At 38.7% G+C, this 22,852-nt stretch overlaps 1 protein-coding gene across 1 annotated transcript in view; it reads right to left on the bottom strand.

Moving 5' to 3' along the window:
- The window catches only part of LOC110173678 (zinc transporter ZIP11), a 172,168-nt gene extending 149,627 nt beyond the window's left edge, over positions 1–22,541 (bottom strand). Inside the window, exons 1-3 of the mRNA XM_055150042.1 lie at positions 22,294–22,541; positions 20,405–20,522; positions 17,836–17,874 (exon numbers count right to left, since the gene is read on the bottom strand). The gene's annotated coding sequence lies outside the window, so the exon portion shown is untranslated. The remainder of the gene's footprint in view (positions 1–17,835; positions 17,875–20,404; positions 20,523–22,293) is intronic.
- Positions 22,542–22,852: the final 311 nt, after the last annotated feature.

The following is a 22,852-nucleotide window of genomic DNA, read 5'->3' as shown; positions in this document are numbered from 1 at the left end:
ATGGAGATACATCAAACTAATGGCATATACTGAAACATTCTAGGCAAAGGAAAAATTAAATTTGTCAACAGGACAAATGTTTATTTAAAGTGAAAATGTTTCACAGCTCATCCAAGCTGCTTCTTTAGTTCTGGTCAGACGTTGGTGGACACTTCCTTATATCTGTCTGCAGGGAGGAGCTAATTACACTGAAACTACTCTGAAACTTACACACCTACTTGTTTGTACTTGCTTGTAACAGAAACTCTACACAAGTAGGTGTGTTAGTTTCAGAGTAGTTTTAGTGTAAGTAAGTATGTATTTATATAGCGCTTTTCACAGACATATGTCACAAAGATGCTTTACAGAGCAATGTAGCATTCATTCACTCCATACCCAGTGATGGTAAGCTACTATTGTAGCCACAGCTGCCCTGGGACAGACTGACAGACGCGCGGCTGCCACCATTTTTCATGCACACACCACTTTTATACTAGGCAGTGTGGGTGAAGTGCCTTGCCTAAGGACACAACGACAGTTTTTTGTGACTGGTGCCCCACTGTGGCACCTGGAATTCCCAGTGGTCTCCCATCCAACTACTAACCAGCCTCAGCCTTGATTAGCTTCTGAGATCTGACGGAATCAGGCTTTGACAAGCCAGTATGGCCGTAGTTAGTTCTTCCTTGCAGGCAGATATAAGGCAGTGTCCACCAGCGTCTGACCAGAACTGACCAGAACGTTTTTGACCTAAATAAACGTTTGTCCAGTTGACAAACTGAATTTCGCCTTTGCCATGGATTCTACCTGGACAATTCAGGAATTCTACACACATTCTAGGCAAAGCAATAAAATCTCTAGAGACAAGCTGTACCAAACAAGTACACATTTAAGGCCTTATTTTATTCATAATTTATTAGAAGTAAATTCTGTGCCCGATTTTTTTTTCCCCATGGAGCAAAATGTGTCTTGCCCCAGTACAGTACATATTGTAGCTCAAAATAAGTTTGCTGCATATCTGCATCTAATCATAATTTATTTTATTGTTTAATAGTCAGGATGTGCTCATTTAATATGCTAGTTGTTGTTAACATTAAGCTATACTGAAAGTTGCAAAAAGCACTAATAAACTTGTCCTGCTGAGTATTTAGGATGCTCAGAATCCATAAGGTAAGTAAGGAATAACTTTGGACCACTGCAAACTTTTTAACATGAACTACTTCTGTTTTTCACATTTTTTTAAGACAGTAAAACTCAGGTACAGTGCATTTGACTGGAGAGGGTCACATGACTTGTGTCTGACTAACAAATCTGACCGTGTGCAAAAATAAATAGACAGATTGTTAGCATTTAAATATATTCTAGAGGCTGCTGTGAGTCATGGTGGGTGCACTCAAGGCTAAAATCTGTGACGAGGCATAAATTACCAAGAACGTTTGAAAGTCCTATTGCACCAGTTGTCATTACAAACGTAAGGATAGACCATTCATACATTACGGCTACAAGATTTGGGGAAAAAAAGGTTGTCAAAAGTGTTGAAAATCAGATATTAATTAAGTAGTATCAAAACTAGATACTCGTTTGAGCAGGTATAGATACTAAAAATATTACTCATATGTGTGAATGGAACTAAACCCAACTCCAGGTAGGTTTTTGAAGAGGTAACAACTTTATAACATCTCACAAGAGTCAGTTTTGCGTAATACGGGGCCTTTAAGGAGTTTGTGTATTTACAAAAATGTCATGTAAAATTCATTAGCTGTTCTTAATTAACAAAGGTCTTACCCAGTGTATTGAAACAGCAACAGCTCAGGTCGATAAGCACATGACTCTTATGCCGTGACATGCTCTGTATTTCCATAATTGTCACATTATTGAGTGATCTGAATGCCTAGAGGTGTGTAAAAGTACGGGCAGATCAAACAGGTCATTTGCATTCACACCTCAACAACATGTGGTCCAGCTCTTTACAAAACGGATCAGCTTGTATTGAGCGAAATATTCCAAAAATCAATTGTGCTTTGTTTGGACGTACTCTAGAACAGGTGAGTGTACTTGCAATCATGCCAGGTGGAAAAATTAGCCAAGCACAGAAATACTGCCTGAAAAACTAAAATAAATACAGTCCACTACAAGACTATAATAGCCTAGACTACAAATATTTGTCTTAATATAGAATTCCTGTCACAACCATTAAATTGCACAATTTTATAGAATGCTCCATATATGAACTTACCTAGGCCTATCTCTCCAAGCAGGTATCGTCAGTTACACTTACAGATCTGTGAGAGATATATTTGAGCAATACAAATATCTGTAAATGTGTAAATGCTAAAATATATTTATTTGTGTATTTATTTATTTGATTGGGACAGTGCATGTTAATGAACAAACATGACACAGCATGAATGTAAACACTCCGGATTGTGGCCTAAGGCTAATTTCCATCCGTTGTCCCATATACATTGAAACTGTTCTGGTACAGGGTCCACTACCTGCGTTACCAAAATTTTGCCTGAAATGTTGCAGAGTATTAACCTTGCACTGCATGATGGATTCTTGTGATATTTATGAGTTCGCAAACTCACAAGAATCTATCTTGACATATTCTCGCTGTAAGGTTTAAATTCACCCAGCAGTGGACCAATCACATTGCAGCACGTAAATGTGTAAAGAAGTCAAATGCGAAACGAACCAAAACAAACATGGCAACGCCCACACACTACTTCAGGCTGTTTTAGTGTCACTATGGACTATTTAGTTTGTGTAAACATGCAGAAGGTAAGAGCTTTGTGCATTTGTGTACAGGGAAGATGTTTGAGTGTTTCTCTCAAAAAGATGTAACAAAAGTTTGATTTCTCAGCTTGTTCCACTGTTGTGACGCTTTGACCAATCATATTCAAATAATTGTTATGGCGCACCACGTTTTTCAATCGCTTTCAGCGAGAACAGTTCCAAATTGATAATGTGTAGAAGTCAACTCAGGGTGACACGTCAGTCTGGCATGAGCCAGGTTTCTGAATATAAAAGTTATCCATGTCCATGGAGAAAAGCAGGAAACATCACATTAAGAACGAATGTCTCAAGGAATTACTTAGCATTTTGATAAATGCAACATACTGTGTAAAATTCAAAGTAAACCAAACCAATACCATCTTCTTTGAAGGCGGCAGATGTCCCCCCACAAAAGTACATAGGTCTTGTTAAAGCAGCATTCTCTGAACAGCGTTAGTGTTGTCATAATCCTCTTCCTTCGCTGATGAGGATTTTCCAGTCAATCTTGGGTTTAAGCATAAGAACTGGGACTTTGTGGATTGCCAGGTCATTGGTCAGCTCACCTTACCCTTGGGAGCTTGCGTGCTGTTCGCAGGAGCCACCAGCCAGAGCTGAGGCACTGGAGATAAACTGGGATTACAGACCAAATGTTACCGGTGCCTAGGATTGCTCCAAATTGACATTTTTGGAATTCTGTATGCTTGTGGGTATAGCCTCACAGCCTTGCTCGGAGCGATTTGAGTCATCTTAAATACAGTAGCAGGATCTCCTGAATAATAATATGGACATTTAGTAATAGATGAATTTGCTCAATTCAGTATGTTATTATCCATGGAGCTCGGTGTATTCAGTGTTGCCAGATAGGGCTCTTTTCCATTCTTTTGGACTACTTTTGTTGTGTTGGGGAGGTGGGTTTGAGTGACTTTTGGCCTTGCGGGAAAGATTTTAGTTAAGGTCTCAGAAAGTTAGTTAACATATTAGTAGTCCCAAAATGCCACAATAAATGACAATATTGTACCACTTTCACTTAACATAAGATGGATAATCACTCATCATCAGTAGTACAATATAATACATCAATAGTACAACACTAAAGTAATTGGTTCTTGTATCCATCATGTGTCATGCAACTTAATTAATGGACCATTTATAACCCCATTGTTATCATAAGCCTACATAAATCCATCCACTTTATCAAGGGCTGGCCACAGAGGAAGCATTCTAAGCAGCACTACCTCCAGCTCCTCCAGTGGGACCCCGAGGCATTCCCAGTCCAGCCAAGACACATAGTCCCTCCAGTATGTCCTAGGTCTTTCCCAGGGCCTCGTCCTGGTGGGACACCTCAATGGGGAAGTGTTCAAGAAAGATGGAACAGATGCCGGAACCAACTCAGCTGGCTCCTCTCCACGTAGAGGAGCAGCTCTATTCCAATCTTCTGCCATATAATGTTGCCCAATTATTTGGCCATTTTGACCATTTTGACCAAAGCTCATGATCATAAGGTGAGGGAACTTTGCTTTTGGACTCAGATCCTTCTTCACAACAGTCTGGTGCAGCGACCGCATCGATCAAGCATGAGCTTGACCATCTACAAAGTGAAGAAATTTTTCCACACTAGTATGAAGAAAAAGTACACAGGCTAAATATTGAGCCTGAAAAAATAATGTTCAACTAGCACACTGAACGATAAGTCAATCAAGGGGGCATATTCGCTGAGTTGGTAGAGTGTTTGTCCACTGATCCAAAAGTTGAATTTGACATAAACATCATTGGTAGTGGTAAGATGAATGCTGTCATTGTGTCCTTGGGCAAGACACTTAACCCACTTGCCCCCCTGTGTCTGCGTATATTGGTGTGTGAATGTGTGTGTGAATGGGTGAGTGGTTCCATGTTACAAAGTGCTTTGAGTGCCTTGAAGGTGGAAACGTGCTATATAAAAATGTGACCATTTAGTATTTATCGTGACAGTCCTACACATGAGGCCACTGAACTGAAGAATTTCACTGAAGAATGACGGCAGTTTTAACTTGTATGGATCAACTGTAGCTTTTATCCATGACAGTCACTGACACAAGAGGCTACAGCACCAGTGTTGGGGGAGACGATGGAAACAACTGGCCTTTTATGGGTTAGATTGACAAAGAAGTACTGAGCATTTTTGGCACTTTTGCCTTTTTATTAGTTAGGCTTTATTAATTAGTTAGGTCCATCGATACTTTGCAGCTGATGTCATCAACATTCCCCTGGGGGTGTGACGGCTTTGTTCTGTCCGAGGTTTTGTTAGACTTTAATCAGAGCTTTAATTTAACACAATTTGACAATAGAGAACTGACTTTGCTGAAACTACAATAAGTGAGCTGATTTGTGCTGTTAAAAAAGTCTCTCTCAAAACCATTACCATCACACACAAGCTAGCATTAGCCAACAGTTCTTCAGTTACTCACTCAAATTCCAAAACAGGACCATGAACGCTTGATCACAGTGTCCTGTGTTATTTAAATCCATTTTGTGTTTTTGAGTTTTCAGACTATTGTAACAAACGTGTAACAAAACTTTTGTGTGGGTGTTTGCTGTTGTGTGCATTATGTACTCATGGAAACTCTTCAACATTCCACCACAGAGATACATGTACACCCCCATACGCTGAGGTTGGATGATCCCCGCAGTGGTCATTGTTGAAACTAAACACATCAATGTATTTCCCCGTGCCCCCTCCACACGCACACACACGGACCACGGCGCAGACACGTCCTACATCCACAAATGCACAAAGCAATATGAGAATTGAACAGTCTCTTCCGTATGTAAATCACACTCTTTATAGGTGCTCCAAAACGTTGGTGGTTTCAATAAAGTACTTATTTCTAAATGATAAGATGGCAGGAGAAGTCTCTCTGTTCTTTGCTTTGATGTCTTTCCCCGAGCCCCTCCCTCTTACCCGTGTGCCGCTCAAACCCGCTCATTATCAGATCATTATTGGTTCATTATCAGCTCATTATCGGCTCATGTTTATGTAAATCTCATTCAGAACTCACTTTGCACTATCCTTTCATGTGAAATGGAGGCTTTAAAGGGGTGTGACGTGAGGTGGGATCACGTTCACAGATTTGTGCTGCAGGTGTGATCTATGAAGAGGAAAGTGTGGAAAGAGGGAGTGCTGCCGATGGTTTTATAAATAACATTATTTTATTCATGTGCATGAAGTTCGTGTTTTGTCTGTATGAACTCTTTTGAGTAGATTTTGATGCACTCTTTTATAAATGAGGCTCCTGCCTTGTAATTGGTCTGGTTTGGTCTCCATGAAGATAGAACGATAGAAAGGTTTACCATACTATGGAACATTCTAGACAAAGCAATAACATCTCCATAGATAAAATCATTTGGCGGACCCTTCAGCAGAAAACTTACACAATGCTTTTTTTAAGCATGAAAAGTAATAAACACAATTTAACTGCAAATATGCCCAGAAAGAGCTATGGCAGTTATTTTTGCATTTCTACCTGTGCCATAATAATCTAGGGAAAAAATAAACCGAGGAAAACAACATTATAAACAATATTTAGAAAAAAGCATGAATGAAGCAAATTCTAACTCCAAGTATGGCTTTGATGAAGTAGTGTTTTACCAATCTGTTTTCCATGAGTCCTTTCAGCTATACTGCAAAAACCTTTGCTAAGGTGTAAAGATTTTACATAATTTCCTGATCTATGAAATAATGTTGTTTCCTCATCACAAACAGACCTGGAGTTGCGTTTTGTTTCATTTACACATGTTTAACACACAAACCCTGAATATTCATTTAAACAGATGAAACTTTATTCATCCCCAAAGAAAAATTCAGGTATTGACCACACCTTTAAAAAAATGGCTGAGTTTTTCTCTCAAACAGAAAACACTTGTTCCACCTTGTGATGTCATGGTAATGCAGGAAGTGCTCCATTGTGTTTTTGAACTCCATACACTTCCACTAGAATCATTTGGATCATTTCAGCCCTGAAATGTCCCATGTCTACTGAGCAAAAGGTAACAGGTAGTTGTTTTTGAAAACAACCGCTGAAGTCACAAATTGGAAGAGAGCATTTTGAACTTTAGAGATGTAGACAGACTAATAATAAAGGGTTACTCAAACATTGTATGAAGGAAACAAAACACAACGCCTGGTATGTTTTAGCTGAGGTAACAGCAGTCTAACATGGCTTAAAGCTCAGATTGTGAGCTCAATTGTGCGTAATATAGGACCTTTAAATTCTTATCGTCTCAGTTTTTATGTTCTTACAAACCTGAATGTAAAATTTCACATTACACATTACCAATCTGTCACATTATTCATAAGCATCTCTACTGCAGGCTACTTCTAGAAATGAAGAACTGAAAACATTATCCCTCACACTACTGTAAACATCCAATAGCATTTCTCCACAACAAGGACGCATTCTTTTATATCAGTCACACTTCCATCATTACGTGCATAATACATACAGGCTGATCTACGCACCATCTTCACATTATAATGATATCTCAGATTGACTTGACAACGCTGTTACTGCTGCTATCTTTAAAGAGCACTTGGAAATGAAAGTGGAATAGGGTTTTAATGGAAATTGTATGAGACAAGGGACATCTCCTGTAAGAAGCTAGCCGTTTTATGTTCTTGTTAATATTCTTTCATGTTATTCGGTTTCTGTTATGAAACTTAAAGGCCCTATATTACACAAAATGGATTCTTGTGAGCTTTAAGCCATGTTATAATGTTCTTACATCCTCAAAAATATATCTGGAGATGTGTTTTGTTTCATTCACACAATATTTTTTCAGTAGAGCCTGGAAATTCCAAAGCTGAAATCATCCATGATTTTAGTGAAGGTGTGCGGAGTTCAGAGTCCTGCACGTGTCCATTTTTGGACACCTGAACCCGTGTTTACAGCACTGCACCTGCAAATTAACCCGTGATTATATCGAAGTTAAACCCACACCCGCCCGTGCCCGTGATAAATCACACACAAATTACAATAATTCTACCTGAAGCATCCATCAGTATACGAAATGAAAAGTTATGACTTCAAAAATTTCAATCACGAAATGAAATAAAACGGTTATGCTTTCGTCAGTACAAATACGAATTCACAAAAGCAACTCGACTGTCAAAAACAAGTCATCACTTCACAGGCGTCGCCTGATCGCACTTTTCGGCCACCTTGCTCCACGGGCTTGGGGTTCTCTCTCTCTTCAATCCAAGATTAGTCCTTGGACTTAGGACTTGGTGCAGTCCTGGTGTAGTCCTAATGTAGTCCTGACCTGCCCGTGTGTAATCACTACCCGCCCGCCTACCCAACTGTAAAATTCCATAACGTTACCCATTGCAGGACTCTGGTGGAGTTTAAAAACACAGTGGAGCACTTTGTTTATAACCACATGACATCACAAGGTGGAACAGAGAGTTTTCCATATGAGAGAAGAAGTCAGCCAAATATGCAGGGTTTGTTAAACATGTGTGAATGAAACAAAACACAACTCCAGGTCTGTGTGTGATGAGGAAACAGCATTATAACAGTAGATCAGAAAATAGTGTCAAACGGGAGCTTTAATGTCACATTGTGAAACATTCCAGGTTGTGCTCCAATTGTGTATTTATTAGAAGTATTATGAGCATGAACAAATCAAGTGACATCATTGAACCATTGCACTTACCCAACATGCAAATGGCAGGAGCAACACAACACAGCCAGTGCCCATGTGGATGAATTTCAAGACCTCCGTAGAGCTCCATCCAAAAAACACTTCAAAACAATGGGACGATTTGACATTTTCCATCCTCTGCTCAGTGGCGAGTCTCATTTCAGATCACAGGGGCGTGAAGATGCCAAAATTAGAACAGCAAAACTCAATATCAAAAGCGCAAATCATAATTACTGAGTCGTGACAGGGTCCAGTTCAGGGTTTTTAACACTGTGAGACAGAACAATCTCTGTGTTAAGGGCGCACTATGTAGCTTTTTGTATGGGGGCCATCTGCTTATTTCTATGGAGATATCATTGCGCTGCCTGGAATGTTCCACAGCATGACATCAAACATTATTCAATTACAAGTGGTTTTATAGCTCAAAAAACCTAGAAAAACGGACTTCTGACAGTGAGCGAGATCTGACCTGTCACTTGGTCTGGTTTGGCCTCCATGATGATAGAAAGGTTTAATACCACACTGTGAAACATTCCAGAAAAAGCAATAGCATCTTCATCATCTTCATCTCACCAAACCAGAAAAGTTACACAATACAGCTTTAAACAAAAATCGACAAAAGTTTAGACTGAAGTCAGTATGGTAGGTGACAGATCAAGATGGCAATAAATGCACAATCTATTCTGTGTTATGTAAAAGTGATCATGTTATGTTAGTAGAGGAGTTTCTCAGCATTTTAATACAGAACTCATTGGTATCAGATCAATATCGCTATACCTGTCATTTGGGTTGTTCCGATAGTGATACTGGTATCGGCAAAAGCTCTAATACAGCACATTTTTCAGCTATCAGCGACTACTCAGACCAACTCAGGGATCCAATACCGCTCTTTATTTTCCTGAATGATGATCTGGAGTTGCTGTTGACGTCTGTGTCTAATGCCACTGCTAAAGCTCAGAGCAAGTTAAATACAGAGTGACCAGAACAGAAGAAGCAGCTTGGATGAGCTGCGAAACGTATTCAATCAAAAAAACTTTTGTCCATTTGACAAATTGAATTTCTCCTTTTGCTACAGAATGTAGAGTCTCTGTAGACCCTTAAAACATGCTCATAATGACAGAAAGATATTTGTGTTACCTCTTTGCTGAATTCAGTTAGCCTTTGGTGTGGATGCTGAACTTTGGTTAAATGAACTGCAAAGACTGTAGCCATGTTTTTTTGGGGTTTTTTTGTTTGTTTTTTGTTTGTTTGTTTGTTGTTTTTTGTTTTTTTATAGGCTGTTGTTTTCATGCTCATAGTAAAGTTAGAATGCTTAAATCAGCACAATTCATCAGATAGGCCATTATGACTAATACTATAGTCTAGTGCTCACAATCTCTTTTATTCCATTGGATTTTCTTTAGATATAGAGTTAGAGTTACTTTTTGTGCTGTGTAACAAAACGGGTATCGGACTGGTATTAATGAGCAAATACACTGAGGCCAAGAATCAGTATCAGATTAGAACACAAAAAAATTGGTATTATAACTTGTCATATTATTACATCACACATTGGAACATATCATTTTGAGCTTTGGAGATGAAGACAGACTAATAATAAAGGATTACTCTATGTGAATGAAATAAAACACAATTCGAGGTATGTTTTGAGGAAGCAAAAACATTAGAACATGACTAATGAGCTCTCAGGAGTCAGTTTTGCTTAATATAGCACTTATGCGTGAATGAAACAAAACAAAATGCTTTACATTATTGTAAAGTATTGTATTATACTATACATTAACATTATAAAACATTACAACAGATCAGAAAACAGTGCACTTCAAGGTACAGCGTCAAGAGTGTTAATAAATCATCCCAATACCAATCTTCTAATTCTGAATGGAGATTGGTGTCAGAACGGAAAAAAAAAGTTTCATATCGGGAGCCAAAAAAAACAGGATTCAGACATCGTGACTTCGCTCATGGTTCAGAATCAGACACAGTTCAGGGCCTTCAAAGGTGCACAAGGTACAAGGTACACAAGGTTAAAAGTAACAACTGTACAGAAAACCTAAAACTGTGCACCACTCTCTTCCAGTTTATAAAAAACTTTAAATTTTTATGTTTGGGTAGATACATGAATTGTGAGACTTAGTTTGCGCTATAGTACTTTGCTGTACTGTTACTTATTTGTTTCCTCTTGCTGTATTTATGAAGATGAACTGATGTCAAGATGACGCTCTACTTTCCGCTCTATTAGGTGCTCAGGATTATAAGACGCACTGTCATTAAATGGTATATTTTCGAACTTTTTTCACAAATAAACCGCATTGGACTTTAAACGAAACACAACAGTTAGATGGGTTAGTTGGACTTTGTTTGTGGTGTTCACGGTGACTCTGGGCTTTGTTCAGTTGTGGCGTGTAGGGAGGGTGCTGTCTGGGACCAACGGATTGTTGGCGTGTTCGCAGTGACTCAGTTGTTCAGTTGTGGCTCAGAGTGGCACATTGGACTCGCTTTTTGGTTCGTTCCTCCATTCCATTGCTCGTCCGTGTGGAGTGATGAGTGTGGCTGTGGGTGTGTTTTGCTGCGCAGTCGCTGTCTGCTCCGTGCGTGTTTGCGTGCGCTGCGGCTTTGTAGTTTACTGAAGTTGTGCTGGGACACCCGACTGGATTTGTGTATAGGGCGCTCTGGCTTGCGGGGCACGCGGTCGTTTTTTGATAGGATTAGAGGCTTAAGAGCACGCCTAATAGCCCAGAAAATACGGTATGTTAAATATGACTCTGTGAAACAATGTCAGAACATACCTGTGACCGTGAATCAATCAGTCAATCACTGTGAAATTTTTTCTGGTAGGGGGTGCAAATGGCTTTAAACATATCCACCTAGCATTTGTTCATGTCATTTGTTTGTTTCTCAATAATTCCTTCTGAGAATAGGGGCGACTCTCCACAGACCTGACTTGTAATGTAGTGTAGTGCTGTAACCTGCTTGTGTATTAACTGTTTTGAACATTAAAATAACATAATATGGGCCCTTTCTGATCTGTACTATAATGTTTTCTTATCAGAGGTTGAGTTATTCTCATAAATACGCTCAAAACACTCAATTACACCTTGTGATGTCAAGTGGTAATACAGGAAGTGCTCTACTGTGTTTTGAAACTCCATATACCTTCACTAGAATGATTTGGATGATTTCCCTTGTGATAGATAGTTTTATTCTATACTGTGGAACATTCTAGACAAAGCAATAACATTTCAATGGAGACAAACAGGTGGCAGATCCTCCACTAGAGATTTTGCACTATATATGGCACAGCAACCCGTTTTCGCATTCACAAACTATTTATAAAGGTCTCCAAACATGACCTTAAGGATTGTGGGAATACGACGTGCCCAGCAGCCTGAAACTGGATCAAAACTAGTAAATTTTGACTTTTATTTGAAAAGTTCCGCCTGATAAATTATACAAACAGGGAATTGGCTGTGAGTGGCAGAGCATTTACGTCACCGGCCGAAGCTGCTTTCTCTCACATTACTTGGTGTGTTATTCAGTAAAACAGGCCAAGGTGACAGAAGTGGAGTCTATTGTTGCGTTGCTTTTGGCTAGCCAGCTCCCCATCTGTGCGGGCTACGGGAGCAGATGTACGGCATGATGATAGCTGGGGAAAGGGGAACGCCGAGGGACTGTGGATGGGAACGCGAGCTGGTCCTGCAGGGGGAAGAGATGCTTGAGTTTGACGGCTGTTGGAGTTAAAAGCATACAAATATCGTGAAGCATGATGCATTGCTACAGAAATACTGTGATAAATGATAATACTAAAACTAGTTTACAGCATTGAATGAATCAATTAGAAGTGAACTTTTTGGTTAGGGGACTCTCACCTGCTTGTTTTTATGGATAAGCCATTGCTCTGCCTGGAATGTTCCACACTATGACATTAATCATCTTTACCTTATATTTATAGCTCAAAAAAGCCTAGAAAAACAGGTATTCACACTGTGAGCAGGGTTGCCTGGTCTCCATGAAGACAGAAAGGTTTAATGCCATACTGTGAAACATTCCAGATAAGGCAGTTACGTCTCCATGGAGAAAAGCATTTGACAGACCCTTTCACCAGAAAGGTTACACACAATGCACCTTTGCCTCTCTGAGGCTCAAATCATATCATATTACGACTAAAACATAAATCCACTTTTGCAAAGAAAATGTACAAACGGTAAATACTGTTCCAGCTTTTATATATTGAACAATAAGCCATTATCTAAAAATAAAAAAATAAACACATTTTTAAAAGTGCTTGATCATTCTTGGCATCCCACTAATGAACCTTGACATGGCAAAGCTGTGAAGTGAAAGCATTTCAAAAGACTTCATCATGAAGGTCACTGAGAGAAGGCCAGCTTCTCTCAGTGCTTTCATGGGGACAAGCACCACCAGGCCAAGTTACAGGTTAGATCTGTGGAGAGGCTACATCTTCAATGTAGGGATGTAACAATAACTGAAATATGATTCTATACCATATATTTTAAATCGATCTGATACGGCCCAGTAAAAACCAAAGGCTAAATTATAGCTGTGATACTAAAAGTTTTAAACCACTATGTTTGTGCAAAGTTAATACGAAAAACACTCATTTTACTCATCAAAACAGTGAATATGTCAAATATATAGCATAAGCACGTTAACTTTTTCCAAATAAGCAACAACTGTAGCTCTTTCACAAAATAATTTTGTACAATATTCCAAAAAATACTCTTGGCAATGTATCAATACAGCAGCCCACGATATTGATTGTGTATCAACAAATTAAACAATACAATACATGGATATTTCAATATTTTTGCACACCCCTAGTCATAGTAGTTATTAATTCAACCGTGTACAGCTCAAATCTTAACATATAACCAAAAAATAACAAAATATTTCACAGCAGGTGGATGTGGCGAACCCCACCATAAAAGATACATGGTGCCCCTTTCAATGTCTCATTTGTATTTTGTCAATGTGGGATCTGACTAAATGTGCTAACTGCAGGTTACAACAATGCTAGTTTGTTTTGATGAGTGAAAAAAATCTGTAGTCATTTTGATTGTTTTAAAGAGGGGATATTAACTGTTAACTGTAACACATCACATATTTAGATCACCATGTTTCCTTTTATTGTTTTGAAAATGCTAAATTCGCTGAAAACAACATATCAACATGTTTTATGAGTCCCCACTGGTCAGGTTTGTGAAGTTGTAGTAGATTGTTTTTTTCTGTATCATGCTTTGGGATATTTATGGAGAACAGAGCCAGAATTAGATCGATCCAATTGAGAAAAATAATGAAAATGTAGTTAAGGGCAGTTTGTGTACAAAGCTGTTCAGTTTAGTGTGCTCAACAAAACTGCAGCTCACTTGATATTTGGAAATGAGTCAATGTGTGAAACTCAAAGCGCTTAGTAATCCAGCCAATTTACTAGAAAAACAGGGAGGCACTGTCAAATGTCTGCAAAAGTGAATTATAGCGGAAAATACTGAATCCACAGAGATTTGTTTTGTTTTTTACTAGTAATATAAGACAGAGCACATACAGGGGTTTAACATTTTATGCAAATGCACATAAAGATACAGGAATACTCAACCACAGCTAAAAAAAGTAAAAAAGTAGAAGTTCCAGATCAGGTCTTTGCGAAGGCGAGCCTACAGGTGTTTTCTGGCACAACACAAGTCAATGCAAGCTGGATAATTTTAATGTCATACTTTGGAACAACGCACACAAAGAAATAACTCTATGAACACAAGCAGTTGTTTTTATCTCTGCAAACTAGTAGGAAGTGCGCCATTAGAATGCTAGTTGTTATTACAGCAACAGCAAAACACATTCTGGTCTCTGAAAGCTATGAGTAGCGATTACACCATGGTGAATAATTGGGCAGCTATGAGTAGTAGTAGTAGTAGAAGAAGTAGAAGTAGAAGAAGTAGTGGTAGTAGTGATAGCTGTAGTAGTGGTAGTAATAGTAGCAGTAGCAGTAGTTGTAGTCATAGTGGTGGTGGTAGTAGTAGTAATAGTAGTAGCAGTAGTAGTAGTAGTAGTAGTAGTAGTAGTAGTAGTAGTCATGGTAGCAGTAGTAGTGACAGCAGTAGTAGTGGTGGTAGCAGTAGTGGTGACAGTAGTAGTGATAGCAGTAGTAGTAGTAGTAGCAATAGTAGTGACAGCAGTAGTTGTGGTAATAGTAGAAGTAGTCTTTAGTAGTGGTGGTAGTAATAGTAGTAGTAATAGTAGTAGTAGTAGTCATTGTCATAGTGGTGGTAGTAGTAGTAGTAGTAGTAGTAATAAGTAATAAGTAGGAGTAGACAAATTAGTAGTAGTAGTTGTTGTAGTAGAAGTAGTAGTGGCAGTAGTAAAAGGACAAGTGGTAGTAGTAGTAGAAGAAGCAGTAGTGATAGTAATGGTAATAGTAGTTGTAGAATAATTAGTAGTAGTAGGAGTAGAAGTACTAGTGGTTGCAGTAGAAGGAGAAGTGGTAGTGGTAGTAATGGTGGTAGTAGTAGTAGTGGTAGTAGTAGTAGTAGTAGTAGTAGTAGTAGTAGTAGTGTATGTGGTCCCATCTGCGTTGCATATAGAGCCTGAAAAGCTTCTGTCTACTCGAGTGTGCACAGTGCAGGCTCATTTGTAATTCAAAGTGCTGAAATGATCTAAGCCTATGTGGAGTTTAGTCATGTTACGGTACTCTGAGCTGCTTGATAAACATCAGGCTTTCCTCCTCCAGAACCTCAAGTGTAATTCACAGAGCTGCTAAAGGACCTGTTTGGGGCCATCTCTCTTTTCAAGATGTTAGCTTTTTGATAAGGCTCAGAATCCCCATAGAACCAGACTGCCTTCGCCTGCACATTTACTTGAGTACGTTTTTGATCAAATAAATACTAAAATAAATACTAATAAAATTATACTTCTCCGAGTAGTATTCAGACACCATATTTTACTTCAACTTGAGTAATATATTTGACTGTGTCACAGTACTCTTACTGGAATAAAAGTTTTGGTTATTCTTCTCACTGTGAGTAAAGGCCGCCATGAACACTACAGGATTTTTCGATCTTAAAACAATTTTTAAATGTGCGGTAAAAAGTGCACACCACAGACATGAGGAGCATCTTATGAGATTTTAAATCTCCAATCACAAAGACTGCTGTGCAATAGGACTGCACACCACAGGCTATAAAGTTGTGAGCGCACCTCACTCGCTTTGAGACACTTAAGTGTTCAAAAGTTCAGAGCATTGCACTTCTCATTTAGATATAAGTCAAAAATGTGTTATTATTATTTGTGAAATGTGGTGCAATATTTCAGATACATGATATTTAATGCACAGAAGTCGACAGGAAGTAGAGTCACTATCGCTAATCTGCAGCTTCACCCCAATCCACAAGCTCTCACCTTTTTACTTTTAAAGAACGCTTCAGACTGGACTCAGTGCTGTTTCATGGACTGGGGGCATTACTTGTGGAGGACAAATTCTATAGATAATGTGGATGAGCTGTAGCAGTTTAAATGTACAGCTTTACAAGAGGTGAGGAATAATTATTTTCACTGTTTCCCGAGTTTGTATCTTGCCTCTGTGTCCATCACTCCTCTGCCCCTGACGCTCTGTTTTTATTGGCTTACAGTAACGTTGCTGATGTTTGGTAGTTACAGTTTATGACAGAGCAGCTCAGAGTCACACTGACATACACGAGGAGTGCAGCGGCTACAAAATCTCATCTGAAGACACAAGTTTGCCTCCCCAATCTTGGGAAGAAGCAAATTGCTGCCTAAATCAGGCAAATTTTCCTGTAGTGTGTAACAGCTTTAAGTCTACAAATGACATTCATTCATTGTAAATCACAATATTGATCTAAAGTGGCTTGATAAAAGAAAAAGGTCCATCGACTTGGACAACACAATCAGCATGTATCCTGCTAATAAAACTACTGTACATCACATCAGGTTTGTCAAGCTGTAGTTTACTGTTTCGTAACCTGCTTTTGTATATTCTTGAAAAATGGCAAGAGAAGAAATCTTGTGGGCTGAGCATTAGGCAGAATCTTACAGCTACCCATAAGGAGGGTTTGAATAAGGCCCAGGAGAGATCGCTAGATTACTCAAACATGCATGAATGACATATAAAACCACCTAAGGCACAATTTTGATGACGGAACAACATTATAACATGGTAGAAAATGTGTTTAACTTCAAACTCTAAATAGGAACATCATATCCAAGCAGTTAGTCTAACATTCATTCTTACTTTTGTATGCTTACTTGAACCTTTTCTTAGACCACGTTTACACTGAAACGAATCACCGTATCAGAAACAATCTGCGTCCAGCTTTCCCTACCACACAGCTTTGCACATATTTGTTCACGTTTTACAGAGACGAAACAAAAAGAACTCATGGCTAATTTGCATGAACTAAGCTTTCGCAAAACACCTCGCTATCATGCGCTGATGTGGTTCAGCTTCTGTCGGATTAAAGGACACGACTCAGTGGATTATATGTGCTCTTTCTGTGACAGAGGGGTGTTGAGTCTGTTCTGTGCTTCTATCACGTTGGAGATGGTTCAGGTGAAACTCTTCAGAGATTCTGCAGGTCATACGCATAGACCGTATAAATGAATGGACATATATTCTAGCCTCTTAGTGTTTTGGAAGTGAATTACTTTGCAGCACATAAACAAACATCAGTGTATGAGCGTTTTCAGGCATCCACACAGTGCCAGATCAGATCAGTACTTAAATGCCTCTGTTTTCAGTCAGATTAGTGTGGATGAACACTGTATCCCCAACAAAAACAATTCGAACACATTCTAGCATGGACGGGGCCTTAGACCACCAACTTCTATTCTGATCTATGTTACAATGTTATTTCCTCATCAAAACATACCTGAAATATTCCAGAAACACACAGGTTGTCATGTGGTAATACAGGAGGTGTTCCACTCTGTTTTTAATCTCCGTACACCTACACTAGAATCATTTGGATGATTTCAGCCCTGGAATTGCCAGTCTCTACTGAACTGAAGCTAAAAAGAGCTGTTGTAAAATACCACTTGAAGGCATCACAAGGTGGAATGGAGCATTTTAAGTTTTGGGGATGTAGATAATATATGTAGAGAAAGAGCTACTCAAATGTGTGAATGAAACAAAACTCAATTCCAGGTATGTTTTTGAGGAGGTAACAACATTCTAACATGGCTTAAAGCACACAAGAGTCAATTTTGCATAATGCAGGACCTTTAAAATAGAAGTGAAGCCAAAAGAATGTATAATATGTCCTTTAACTATAAATTAAACTGTTACATCCATTACTCTTAAATTCATTCCAACTTGAAAGGTAGCTTCCCCAAACACTTTTAATCAAAGACCACCTACTCCTGGTTGTTAATTTGACTTACCCCAGCAGCGAATCCTAAACTGCCGTCCAGGATGCGTTTCTGAAAAAGACAGAGGAGAGAACAGTGTCAGATCAATAGCTTCAAACAGTGCAACACGGAAGTCCTCAATACACTGGCAAAAGGCAACATCCAGTCGGTCAAAGATTCAAAGGAGGTGATCGATACGGTGTGCACGAGCAAAGTTTACCTCAAAGAAACGAGTTAGGAAGGAGACAAATCCAATAGTCTTACACTCAGCAAAATACCAACAATGTCTAAGGAGTAGTGCACTGAGAAAAAGGGAGATATATGTGGGATAGTGGAGCTGTTACACAAAGGTGACAGGGTATGATGAGTGTGACCAAGCTTATGATAGAACTAGAGTAGTGACTCGAGTAAGCACTGGGCCTCTGCTAAGATTAAGAATTTGGTAAAATGGTAGATGGTCACATTTTTATAAAGCACTTTTCCATCTTTGAGGCACTCAAATCGCTTTACATCAAGGAACTACTCTCCCATTCACACACACACATTCATACACCAGTGTACACAGATACAAGGCGAGGTGGGTTAAGTGGCCCAACAACAGCATTCATCTGTGGGGGCTGGAATCACACTGCCAGTTTCTGGGTCAGTGGATCTGACCACTCAACAAACTTTAAGTCAAGAGTGGGATTCAAACCGCCAACCTTTGGATCAGTGGACGAACACTCCAACCAACTGAGCTACTGTCACACACACAATTTCAACTATTTATATTATAAGGCAGATCTGGGCATTGTTCCTGAGCCACATACGGCCTTTTGGTTGACTGTGACTGGCCTGTTTAAAGCTTTTTTTTTTTTTTTTTTGAATTACAAAATAATCATATTTTATAATTTTACCTCATGCATGGACAAAAGCTGCATTGCTAATTGCTTTTTTTTTTTTTTATTACAATTTTTGTAAGGCAGCCTCACTTTTTCATTGCTTAGTCATAACATAAACTCTTACCAGTCTTACCAGCTCATCAAAACAATGATATTTAATGCTTTTTATAAAGAAATACAATTAATATTATGCAGAACTGAGTTAAGCATTTTGGCCCGGCTCTCTACAATATTATCTGTTTCTCATGTGGCCCAATGGAAAAAAAAATATTGCCCACCCCTGTTATAAGGCAATCTCTCCACAGGTTTGTAAACACAGAGTTTTAATCAAAATTTTAAAAAGTCATATCTCATATTTTATCATATCGTATCTCCCTATGTTATTGAGATATTAAGAAAGAGTACCTGCAGAAACAGGACACATACAAGTTCTTCTCATTCTCAGTATATGGATGGGCCAGGCACTGATTCATGATGGACAGTTTAAGTTTATTTTCAACTTTTCATGGGTTTTTAACCGAAAATATCTGATCAAACCTTAAGATCGAAAAGACAAAGTGGAAACATATCAAAATATAATATGCAATTTTTTTTGTAATCAAAACCCAAACCTCCTGGTCAGCCTCAGAAACAGGTGGATTTAACCAATTGCAAATGTGTGAATTTTCACCAGAACTTTTGTTAGAATCTTAATATTGCCTTGAAGGAGTAGTCTAACATTTACAAAGTCCTGTTATTAATAGGCTCTTTGTTGTGTGCTTGTTAGCTCACTATGTCTCAAATCTAATTAAAATGTAAAATATATTTTAAAAAACAACAACCAATTAAAATGTAACTAAAGTTGCCTAGTTGTTTTTATGTGTACTGTAGTTTGTGCCGTAATTTATTATTCCACAAAATTAGCATTAGCATTGAGACAAATTTCCACTTGGTGAAGTTTTCACCTCATTTGTAAACTCTTCAACATGTTTCTGATATGCATCCACAAATTTTTGTCCGCTGCTCAATTTTTAAATATTTATACATTTTAGTGCAGCTCAACTCCATAGAAATGCAAAAGGACAGAAAGTGTTGTGCATAGATCTAGTTTTTTACCTTAACCATCTGAGTACATTTTTTAAATCTGAGCCAATATGACTACACAATGCTGTTGAATTCTAAACGCATCACAGATTAAGAGCCTAAAATTGGAGAACAATGTAAGAACAGAGCAGTGGGCATCAGAAACAGGAAACAGGGGTTGACCTGCAATATGGTCTCTTTAACAAACATGCAGAAACATCTCACTCCAAATAATACTTTAAGAGTGTAAATGGTGAGAAGAAACAACTATAACACAATTTAAGTTCTAAAAAATGTGCAGGTCTGCTTTATGGTAATTGGTAAGTGGTCACATTTTTACCACCCATTCACACACACATTCATACACCAATGTACACAGACACTAGGGGCGAGGTGGGTTAAGTGTCTTGCCCAAGGATACAACAACAGCATTCATCTGTGGGAGTTGGAATCACACCAGCCAACCTGCGGGTTAGTGGATCTGACCACTCAACCATCATGGGACATTGGACAAACGCTCTACCAACTGAGCTACTCTCGAACTGTTTCTTTAATGCATTTACATAATATTTGACAGTTACTCCATTCAGACTTTGACCCACACTTGATCCACTCATTTCCAACTATTTTTTTAAACAGTGTGTGCTCTTTTTTTTCACCTGTCGACTGGAGAAGACAAAGACCAGCGCAGCTCCGGCAGCCGTCAAACCCCATGTAAACAAGGTCCCCAGCAGGGCCTGTGTCACCGGGCCTGTACCCCTCCAGCATGGTGCCCTGCTGCGGAACAAAACACACACAGCCCCATACAGTGAGTACACATTGAAAGCACTGCTCTTTACGGAAAAAGACAAATCAGATCAAACCCGAGATCAATTTGGCTATTTAAATTAGCACAGCCCCAGGAATGGCTGTGTGAACTATTGACAAGAGTACAGGGATGCAGAGGACAGGAATATACACAAGGAAGTAAAAGGATCTAAATGCAACTCTTTGTAAAACGTCTTTGTAAACATATGTCTTGTGATGGTTAGTAGCTTGTCACGCACAGTGCAGTGTAACTATATTATGTAAAATTAACTCCGGTGAGCTTTAAGCCATGTTAGAATGGCGTTGCCCCCTCAAAAACACACCAGGAGTTGTGTTTTGTTTCATTCACACATGTTTAATGCACAAACCCCGCAAGTTCTAGGCTAAGCTCTCCTCTCAAACTGAAAACACCCTGTGGTGATACAGGAAGTGCTCCACTATGCATTTAAACTCCATACATTTTCACTATAATCATTCATGACATCACGAGGTGGAACATTGCATTTTGAGCTTAGGAGATATACGGACTAAAAATAAAAGTATTACTCAGACATGTAAATGAAACAAAACACAAATCCGGGTCTGTTTTTGAGGAAGTAACAACAATATAACATGGCTTAAAGCTCACAAGAGTCCACTTTGTGTAATATATGACCTTTAATTAAGGATTCATTAAGAAACCTGCTCCACCTTGACCAGTACAGGTGTAACAGGTTTCTTTCAATGGTACAATAGAAGTGTGGTTAATTTCACTATTGTCAAGTAGTATGATCAAGTATCAAAAGAATTATATGTTAAGGTGCATTTTTAACACAAAAAACATAAAGCCATTTGACATTTCAAATTAAAAAGGTGAAGCCTAATAGCTACGTAACTATGCAATAGGCTTTAGCATTAAAAACAGCTGCAATTGAAAAAAAAGCAAGCTATACCAGTTTAATACCATGCTGTAGGAAATTCCTGGCAAAGCAATTACATCTCCATGGAGACAAGAAAGTGGCGAATCCTCTGTCAGAAAAGTTACACATTGCACTTTGAATTCACTAATGCAATATACCCAGATTTCTTTTTTCATAAATAATTTGGCAAAAAGCAAAATATGTTTACTTTAAAAACATGGACTTCGTAGCCTATTGCAAAAGCTATATTCAAACTAGTTTACAATTGGATCTTATGTACATAGACCAGCTAGATGAATACAGTATATGCACATTCATTTAGGGTGACAAGATTTTCAAAATAAAAACTGGGACACCCCTGGTTTGTGGCAGTTGGTAATAATAAAATTATGAATCGAGTGTGTAATTAAGGAAAATTGTTCTGCACTTCACCCATTCACGCCTAGCATGTGTCAGCATAGTCACATTTTTTTGGTGTTATGGTCATTTTTAAGTAGTTTTTGCCTCTCTTTACTGTTGGCAGGTATCAAATTGGTTAAAAATAGGGACATTAGGGTCATGTCTTGTATAAAACTGGGGAAAAAATCACTGGTTTTGGATCAATCTGGAATCAGTCGGAACACAGGGCTCAAAACTGGGACTGTCCCGGGGAAATAGGGACATCTGGTCACCCTAAATTAATTACTAAAATACATTGTAAAAGTTGTAACGCATTCTTTTATTAACTGGGGAATTCTTTAGCCTCGAGTAAAAAGTCTACGTGTAGCATTTTGCGTCGTGTTTGATTAGTAACAGATTGTCAATAGGAAAGTCCTTAAACTTACGTGACTTACGTGACCTACCTGTCAAAAGTTCCACTCGTGTGCTGATGCTGCTTTCTGTCTCTGTCGTATGAATTAAAACAGCTCAATTCCCACTCCGATCTTTTAAAACTAATCGCTAACCTAGCATCCCTAAGATATCACGTATTTCCGCCCACGTTAACACTACTACCGTGCAAGGATGTGTTATAATTTGGGGTTTGTTGACTTGTTTCTAGCGGCAATGCAGGAGCTCTACTATTTACTTCCTACTTCCCGGTCCACGTGTCTCTGTGACGGCCCAGGTCCCGCCCCCTCTGAGAGCTGATTGGCTGAGAGGAACAGCAGCGTGCAGAACGGAGGAGCCTTGGTGGAGCCAAAGGGGATTATTAATAATTACTAATATTATAAAAAAAAAAGTGAAAAAAATGCATAGCATTTGTCCAAAAGCTTTTTTTTTTTTTTTTTTTTTTTTTTTAAACAACGTTTCTGCAGAAAGTCTTCGTTAGATCATTCCTCTTTTCTTGCTTTGGCCACAGTATACCGTATATATAGGCAAAAAAAAAAAAACATGATATGACTAAGGCGTTTTGCCAAAACG

The sequence above is a fragment of the Boleophthalmus pectinirostris genome, unplaced genomic scaffold (genome assembly GCF_026225935.1).
Source record: "Boleophthalmus pectinirostris isolate CB_2022bp ecotype Guang Dong unplaced genomic scaffold, ASM2622593v1 HiC_scaffold_14, whole genome shotgun sequence".
Classification (NCBI taxonomy): Eukaryota; Metazoa; Chordata; class Actinopteri; order Gobiiformes; family Gobiidae; genus Boleophthalmus; species Boleophthalmus pectinirostris.
Note: the sequence above shows the minus strand (reverse complement) of the source record. Positions and strands in the feature narration are given on the sequence as shown.